Below are 10,193 nucleotides of genomic sequence, written 5' to 3'. Positions count from 1 at the left end.
AATGAGTTGTAATTTTTGCCGTGGTTAAATGGAAACTACCTTCAACACGGTTTACCTAATTTTAAGTTCCCCCACGATACCACGAGATTGAGTCAAAGGAACTCAATTTTAGGTAGTTTTTTGTTTCCGTGTACCTTTTCCAGAGTCAATCAAAATAAACATATGAACGACACATATGCCGAAATATAGAACAAAGCAGTCACAAATCCATGTCAATCCATGTAAAAGAAGAGCACAACACCATACATTGTAACAGAACTGTTATTTTTAGTTATCCTCAAGGGAGAGATATGCGGAGACGACATCTTGAGCCAACGAAGCGATCAAATTCTTGAGCCAGCCAAGTCTACACGCAAACGAAAAACTACCAAAAATTGAATATTTTTGACTCAATCTCGGGGTATCGTGCAGGAAGGTAAAATTAGGTAAACCGTGTTGAAGGTAGTTTCCATTTAACTACGGTAGAAATCACAACTCGTTGATAAGTATTTCATACTCAACTTTGAGTTCAATTTACTTAAATTTAATTTGAATTTACCTAATTTTGAGTAAAACCCCAAACAACTTAAAAGTACCTTACTGCACGGAAGACTTCGATTGAGTCGAATCTCTCGTTTTGTTTTTGACAACACTAACGACCAATTTCTTCACTGGATGAAAACCGGTTTTCGCTGAAAACCAGTTTTCGGATAGCTGGGAAGCAATTAGTCGAAAACCGCTTTTTAGCGAAAACTGGTTTTCATCTATGTGAAGAATTTGGCCGTAAGAAGTGCGGTGTTTATCTGCTTAAAAACGTAGCGGTTGATTACAAGGGGAGTCGTCAATTGTTCATTAAGCTTGTTCTGAATTCTTTCTATGTACTTAAAACAGTCTTAAAAAGGATTGAAATAAATAAACAAACGATAGCGTATACCAGTTCAAAATCACAATAAAAATTATACTTGGAATAAGAGGGACGTCACCCTAATGATTGGAGTACTGCACAAGCAATTAAAACTTCGGATGATTTGAAGTTTATATACTGTTCTTTAAGCAATTTCAGGCTTACATTACAATGGGACTGCAACAACCTAATTCTGAAACCAATCGAGTCAAATCACTGAACGGTTTGACAAGAACGTGACTTTCGGAGCGTTGAAATTACCGAATGAAACTATCTGACAACGCTGGTTCTGAAGTTGAAACGAATTTCACTTTTTACCCACTTAAATACATTTTGTCGTGCATTTTATACCAGCCTGGTGAACGGTGCACTCATTTTCACCGCCTTCAGTGTGAAACGGCATTCATTTCATCCATCCAGTTCATCCGTTCAACGGATCGGTTTCCCTTTTCAACTTTTCGTTACTCCGCGCATCTGATTCATTCATGCTGTCAAGAGCACTTGCTAGGACGGACCAGGCCACTGTTTGCTTATGCTACCCGTCTGTGTCTGGCTTCAGTCGCAGAGAGTCGTTAGTCCGGTGTGGTTGAAGAAACCGTTCGCTTGCGGTGTCGCCGCCGGATTGGGCTTTTTGCTCTTGTTTTCTGCTGGCAACATAGACAAAATATCACCACGGGTTCGTTTGTATGCGTGCGTATGCGAATTGATTAAGTGCAGTTGGATGAAAAATCTCAAGTGCGCTCGGTGAAGTTGGACAATCGTTCGGCGAAACACTGTTAACCGAGTGTTTCCCGGGAGTTTTAAGGAATGGAACTGTGATGGGGCTATTATTGTGCTAAGTTATGATTTTCGCTTCTACGGTCAGTTATTAAATTAAAGTGATGGGAGAAAATGGTGTGGGAAGCAGCATAATCGATCTGTGTGCTGAGCCGAGGAAGAGATAGGTGTGTTATCAAAGTGGATACCGTTTTCGGTGGAAAATGCAAGTTTTGTGTTCTCGAAGCAAGTCTACGGCCCTTCTAGTTTTCGGAAAAAGTTAATGGTGCCGGATTGGAGCACATTTTAATTGATGTGTAATAATTTGAATACGAGGTGCGTTTTTTGTTAGGTGAAGAGAAAAAAAACGGCAGACATCGCCTTTATCTTTTTTATCCCAAACGGGTGAATTCGTGGCACAAAAGAGAAGTGGTGTTGGTTTATCTGTTTGTTTGCAACGGTTGCTTCAGTGATCATCGTCCCCCCGGAGTAGAAACGGAAGGCGTTTGCCAGCCAAAAGGTATGGTCGTTAACTAACACATCTGTAGCTAAAGTTGAAAACAATCGCTGTGTATGATGCAAGTTCACGCGGCTGTCACTCTCGTTTGCTTGGATGGCACTCACACATGAGCGTAAGCGGTTTACTTGGTTCTTTGCATAGGGATGGTAACTTGATGTAATTCTGATTGCTAATCTGGTGATGTTTTGGGTGAATGTTTCCAAATGTATCTGAATGCAACTCAAACAACCTTTATATTTACACATAAAATGCCGCCTACATAAAGTGTTTGAGAAAATTATATGTTGCATCTCTCCCACCTGGTATCATTCAAAAGAAAGGAAAGTATGTCCTCGACATCCTTTGTTTACAGTTTCGCATGTGACCTGGTTCTCAAATTACATAATTCCAGCCCCTGTGGATGGTTAGAGGTTGACTCCACTCTACTTATTGCTGTTCGGTGAAATGCCACCTTTGCCATTTACATCCAGCTATTTATTACCTGCTAATTTATATACTGTCGATTAGTAATGATCTTCGTTGGTCTCGATAACATCACCCGTTTTAATTAATCATTTTAAAAACCGGATATCTCGGAATGATTCATCGTCAAAAAAAGAAAATTAATTCAAGTACGAACTATGCATGCTAATAATGCCGCAATCAGCAAATAATTTACTGTTGGTCAAGGCTCTTCCTTTCCGATCTATGTTAGGTAGGTACTTTACTTCTCCACAGTCAGCGCCAGGTTGTTTTGCGAGGCAGGTAACTCAACCGTGAAAAGAGAAAAACAATGATGATGCGCATTGAAAATCCGGCGAGCAAACATGGTTTTAGATTGCACGGTACGATAATGAGCTGCTACCTGTTCTATGGGGGGAAACGATTGCCAGTATCTCGATTGACAGAAACTCGGAAGTTGCATGGAGGAAATTTATTTTTGTAAATCTCTGAGGTTGAGTCTCACTTTCGAAGATTATCCATATTTTTTCATGAGAGCAAATAAACTGAAAGATTTAGATTCTTACGGAGCCCAAGAATCCCACTCAGCCATTAAAACCTACTGCACAATGTTCTAGTTCCTAGATTTTCAAATAAATTCTTAAATTCATCCACCATTTTAAAATCGGGAGCTGGATTGTGTTACATATTTTGCCCTTCCTGGTGAGAATGACAAAAATAGTCCCATTCACATTCAGACCCAACCCGGATCACTCGATAATCTAGAGCGTAATTGAGCCAATTAAACTGTCTCTCCGTCCAATTTAATCTTGCTTCCCAGTGAGGCACGAATTCAAAATTAATTCTATTGTCATCAATTAGTACGTTCGCGCATTACAAATGAAATGAATCCCATTTGTTGTAGTATATTTCATGGACTGTAGTAAAAGTAACAGATTCAAAAATAATTTCGCATCTAAATATCAATCTTTTTTTCTGAACCGAAAGGTATTGATTATTTATTTGTAGTTTTATTATGGAATAGCAAGAATAGTATATTGTGTTATATGCGGGTATATTTCATGACAGTTCTAAAAAATTTCTCAGTTTTGCATTGCAGCAAACTGATACCACTAATGTGTAAAGCAAGAATATGTTACCTTGCACCATACAGGAGTTGTTCAATAATCTGGAAAATAGGATTATGCTGAGGGTCTTTTCTTGATTCTTTTTCTTTTATACATGAGTGTTTCTTAGTAAAACTATTACTTTTTTACCCACGTGGTTCCAAGTTGTTGCGTACTCAACTACTGTTTAGTTCAATTAATGAGGGGACCCTGTATTCAACAGCATTAGTTAAGTAGAGCAATGCTTTAATTGGATTCCCATTCCCCTTCATTGGCGATCTTTGTGGTTGCAACTGAAACAGTTACTACGATTCCTTCTTATTTCACTTCATACCAACACACTACCTTGCTGTAGTGTGTTTGTTATACTCATTCTATGGAGCGTGGAATGTACCATTACCCGTTCGGTTTGAAATCTCTTCAATGTACAACGAGTACGACCTTCGAGCCAGCTGCATAAAACTTGTATGCTGCCTTTTCATGATCCGCGAGCTTGAAGTGGCACTTGGTGCATGTAAAAAAATCAGAGGCTGCTGGGGCTCTTGTTCAAAACTATGGACCGAGTATGTACACCACAACCAAGCCGGTTTTTTCATCCATTTCCAGCAAAAAAAAGCATTTATTCAAACGCATAGAGTGCGTTGTAAATTTGTAATGGGGTAGAAGTTAGGGCAATTCAAAATGAGGTGCATACGTAGGCCACATTATTAAACCTTAAGTCACAGAAACGTCGTGATGGGTAATCATCTCACTGTTTTGATCATTGAAAGAGATGAAGCATTATCTTAAAATTTAATAACGCAATTAAAACTTATATCATAGTTTTTTATTTTGACTTTAGCTTTTTGTTTTCTATTTCATCTCAAAACGAAACTCACATGTCTGAACTTGACTCCGTTGCAATCGAAACCGGCTACGAACAACATCGCTTGATTATCGATAAGATCGGTACGCGCTTGAGCGAAGTTGCTTGGTTTGAATTGGCCTTAGCGCTGATTGCAATTGACCTTGATTTCGGATCGATCAGTACGAAGGGGACAAAAAATATTTAAATAGGAAATTGTTGTTTTTAACGAAGATGCTTAAGTCTTTTTAGTCCACCAAAAGCTTCCAGTTGAGGTATAGTTAAATCTTTAGTTGCAATTGAAATATTTTAGCCTTTTTAACTTGAAACGAGAAATAAGGGTATTTGCTAATATGTTAGTGTCTTTTTAATGTAGAATGCATTTAAATTTGAAACCAACGCTCTGATTAGTAAACACCATTCGCTTGTTAGGTAAACCACGTCTTCATTAGGTTTTTAGATTATTCTTTACATACAAAAGAACGAACACCGATCATCGATATGGTCGCTGGCTGTTAACTGAATCTAAAAGTGAGTCAAGCTAGGTTGTGCTGAATTACATGATAGTGATATGCGAGAAATCGAAGATATCCCGGACCCCGATGTTGCCACCATTAATCAAAATTTGCACATTCGCGGTTTTCAAAAAAAAATCGGCTTGTCATGAGAGCTATGGTCTATAATGACACCGCCAGAAATCTTCTATTAGGGACCTGGCACCAAAATATTTTGCATACGCCCAAACAACGTGCTCGAGTTTTATACTACAGACGCAAAGATCACTTCAGTGAGACCGATATATTATATGATAGAGCGTCGAATACTGACAATGGAATGTAGCCACTATGCCAGATCCCATTGTCTCATGGAGCTTGTCAACTCTTGACTGAATGCGTTAGATTTTTCGAAAATAACACTTCTAACTGCATTTATTATCTGCACTCTCATTTCCCGAAATTGAATGAAATGACTCATACCATGATTATATGATAAGATTGGCGATAAGGGTGCTCCCCGTAGTCTGATATGTGATCTTTTTAAAGTTTAAAGTTTAGTTGCTGGTAAACAGTTCCGCTCTATCTATTTTTTCGCAGTCTTGATGGTGCACAATCACCATCAATATATATATATATATATATATATATATATAATATAATATATATATATATATATATATATATATATTATATATATATATATATATATATATATATATATATATATATATATATATATATATATATATTATATATATATATATATATATATATATATATATATATATATATATATATATATATATATATATATAATATATATATATATATATATATATATATATATATATATATATATATATATATATATATATATATATATATATATATATATATATAATATATATATATATATATATATATATATATATATATATATATATATATATATATATATATATATATATATATATATATATATATAATATATATATATATATATATATATATATATATATATATATATATATATATATATATATATATATATATATATATATATATATATATATATATAATATATATATATATATATATATATATATATATATATATATATATATATATATATACAGGGTGTTTGGTTCATGGTTAAGAATCTCTCGGGAGGTGATAGACTGCCATATTTGGAGAAAAAAATTGTTCTACACATACCATCAAATCTCAACCGTTACAGAGTTATTAAACTTTTTGTGTAAAAAACTTATTTGTCTTAAAATACCTCTAACTTCAAAAGTATAATTTGTATTGTAAATGTTTTAGTTCCATTCGAAAGGTGAGAAAATTTCGCATTGAGTGATGCCCTCACAAGTTTCAGCTAATGAGTTTAAGTAGCCTTTTCAAAGTAATTTATTGAAAATTAAACAATTTTAAACGATTTTTCGTTCATTTCTTGAAAATCCTAATAGTTAACCTCATCATTTTAATAATTCAGATTGTTAGTCTTGATGAGCTGCTTAATTCGTTCTTTGACATGATACACTTACCTTTTCTTATTTTCACGGTTTTGGGTTATTCAACTTGGATATTTTTATCTTATTTTCACTAGTACCTACTCTAATTGAAAAATTATGGCACTTATTGTACTTTTTTTCTTTTTATTCGAAAGCCAGGAAAATTTTACAGTGAAAAATGTATTAATACCTTTCAGTTAAGTGAATTTAGTATTCTTTTCAAAGTAAATTAGTTTAAAGTTAGTGCTATTATTAGCATTTTCGTTAATTTTCTTAAAATAGTAAATAATGAACATCACCATTATTATCATGGAAATAATGCATCTCAGCAAGTTCTACAGTTCTTTCTTTGACTCCATTCAATAATCTCTTTTGGTTTCGACGCAAAATCGTTTTTATCACATCGTTTCATATGCAAAAATAACGATTTCGAACCCACTACAGTTGTGGCGAGCTCATGCTGTGTTAAACTATTAAATAGCAGCAAAATGAAAAAAGATATAGACAAAGTGTCAAATAAAAAGTTATAGAGAACATTAAGGGGCATCAATGAACAATAGTAACGATAAATTTTGTTGATTAATAATGAGAATAATTAAAAAACTCTCCAAAAAACACAAATTTTGAGTTATTTCGTTAGTAAAAAATCATTTAGTACACTTAACTAAAAGATATTTGTACATACACTGATAGGACATTTTCTCAGCTTTCCAATAAAATCTTATAAATAACGATATAAAGCATATTTTTTAGATTAGAGTCTTTTAAGCACTTGCAAGTCGGTTACAGGAAAAGTATAGTAATGAAATTACAAAGATATGAGAAGAGATAAAAATATGACGTCCAAGAACAAATTATGAATCGTCCTAAAACCCAACTTTTGGATAATGGATATTGCTATAATCATACTTCATTATTTTGAGAAAATTAGCAAAAACCTTCTCAAAAACACTAACTTTTAACTACTTTACAGCTAAAAGGTAATTAAAACTAATTACTTAAAAGATATGAGAACACCATTCAATAGGAAATTTTCTCACCTTTCAAATGGAACTGAAATATTTAAAATACAAAGTATACTTTTAAAGTTAGAGGTATTTAAGACAAATAAGTTTTTTACACAAAAAGTTCAATAACTCTGTAACGGTTGAGATTTAGAAGGTATGTGTAGAACAATTTTTTTCTCCAAATAGAGCAGTCTATCACCCCCCGAGAGATTCTTAACCATGAACCAAACACCCTGTATATATATATATATATATATATATATATATATATATATATATATATATATATATATATATATATATATATATATATATATATATATATATATATATATATATATATATATATATATATATATATATATATATATATATATATATATATATATATATATATATATATATATATATATATATATATATATATATATATATATATATATATATATATATATATATATATATATATATATATATATATATATATATATATATATATATATATATATATATATATATATATATATATATATATATATATATATATATATATATATATATATATATATATATATATATATATATATATATATATATATATATATCAGCCTCATCTCGAGGTCTGGTAAAACCTGTCGAATTATCCTAAAAATACTGTGACTCAAGTGATTAAAAAGTACCAGGAAACTCACAACTGAAAACTAATCTTCGGAGTGGAACCATTGAGTGTCAATTGCTGTTGAAGGTCATTCGGAAAATTATGATAATGATGGCGTAAAAACTGAATGCTATCCGCTACACTGTACGACGAATCCGCATCCGAGAGGGCTACAAATGTTACCACACAAGTGCACCACCCGATCGAAACATCGAACAGCAAACAGTGGCTGACGAAATTCGATCGATGTGTCTTGATTGAATATGAAACCAATGCAAAAGTCGATTCTAAACAAATCAAGAGGGTCAAATTATATATGGCTCCTGCTAGTGGAAATGTTCCTGGTAAATTCGTGCTTAATTTCATGGATTAGTTCGTGAAAAAAAAACTTGATTTGGCAAGGGATATGACTGATGAGCGACATCAACAGAAAAGTGCAAATATTTCTTCAAAATTATTATTCTAAAAAAGGTTGAAAAATCAACAATTATTTTGTTATTAACAATGTTCAAAAAAATAAAGCTGATAATGTTGTAGTCGAAGCTATTATGAACAAAAATTTTTTGGACGTATTTTAAAGACTAAAATGCCTTTATCAATAGCTAAACAAAAAGAAACCATATTTATGAAATTTAATTCGATCACAGATAAAAATTCAATTGGGTTGAGAACCACCAAGGCCTCTTAACTTCTTTAACAAACGATACTTTTTTAAGCGACCCCTTGAAATAATATTAGGTTTTTATTGTGTTTGACAGATATCGCATAGTATTTACATATACTGAGAATTAAAAGTTGACGTGTGGTCGTGTGGACTCCTGAAAACGTCATTGCATCGAACATCGCAAACGAACACGTTAACATACAAAGGCTCGAGCCGTTCGCGATGATACATAAAAATGAACATATAATCGCGATCATCCATGCACATCTACGCCCAAGCTTTCTTAAACACAAAAACGCGTCGATGATTTAGTGAACGCTATAGCAGTATATCATGACGGCCCTACGCTCGCTCGTCTGAATTGTACACTAAATCACAATACAATTGGCCTTAAGCAGTGTTCTGGTGGGTGACATTTCCCGCCTCGTCTGCTATTGTAGTGAGTGATTCTGACAGGGAGCCTTCTCGAGAACCCTGTTCTACAGCTTCAGTTGGACAACTCACAAAACAAAAATCTTACATTTGAGCTTACAATTTGCTATCTTTGTACTCTTTTAGTCAATCCTACTATTGATCGCATAGACCGGAAATACGTCTATTTCTGATAATGTTACAGGGGTTGTGTCGCACTGTAGGACAACAGGGTATACACATATAATCGGAATTGATACATATGCCCAGCAAATAAAATTTCAATTCGCGACTAACAAGCTCAAACCTTCATTAGCTAGCAAATAAATTTATTTAATTATTCGAACGTTCCAACCAACCTGCTTACTATTTGTTAGCATAACAAATAGTCAGCTCAAATTAGTAATCTGGGACCTCTGGGAAAACGGTTTGATGACTAGGTTTCATGGGTACATATTTTCCAATAATGGTTTTCTCAAATCACTTCGCTAAGGTTTCGGATACGTTAAACTTACGTATGGTAGGCATACGAAGCCGATTATCCGCTTTCAGTAGTGGGTGATATTATTTTTTTCTAGTGAAGAAATATGGCTCTCAAACTTTTTTTTGCTGTACAGAAAGTGTTAGTCTTTTCAGTCTGTTTCAAACGTACCATTCGAATAATACTTTCCTGAAGTTTTAATGCAAAATATTAAAAATCAAGCGATTGATAGACAATCTTCAAGAGGAACCTCGAAAAAGTGTTGTGCACCATAACTCAGAATTTCATTCTGAAATTTTGCACAGTTCATCTCACATAATTGTCCAGATATTTATAGGAGAATTCAACAAAAAATTTAGCATTTTTATTGATACAAAATCACGTCAACCGTTAACCCCATGGCGACATGAC

The 10,193-nt window shown here is 33.2% G+C and overlaps 1 protein-coding gene across 4 annotated transcripts in view; it reads left to right on the top strand.

Annotated features, from left to right (window-relative positions):
* The first annotated feature begins 1,419 nt into the window (after positions 1 to 1,419).
* Positions 1,420 to 10,193, top strand: part of LOC131693164 (prominin-like protein) — a 165,795-nt gene continuing 157,021 nt past the window's right edge. For 3 of the 4 annotated variants that reach the window (XR_009306166.1, XR_009306167.1, XR_009306164.1), the window contains exon 1: positions 1,420 to 2,159. The gene's annotated coding sequence lies outside the window, so the exon portion shown is untranslated. The remainder of the gene's footprint in view (positions 2,160 to 10,193) is intronic. The other variant, XM_058980773.1, reaches the window with a different exon arrangement.

Source organism: Topomyia yanbarensis, chromosome 3 (assembly GCF_030247195.1).
Source record: "Topomyia yanbarensis strain Yona2022 chromosome 3, ASM3024719v1, whole genome shotgun sequence".
In the NCBI taxonomy this organism is placed as follows: Eukaryota; Metazoa; Arthropoda; class Insecta; order Diptera; family Culicidae; genus Topomyia; species Topomyia yanbarensis.
This window is presented reverse-complemented; position numbering and strand designations above follow the sequence as displayed.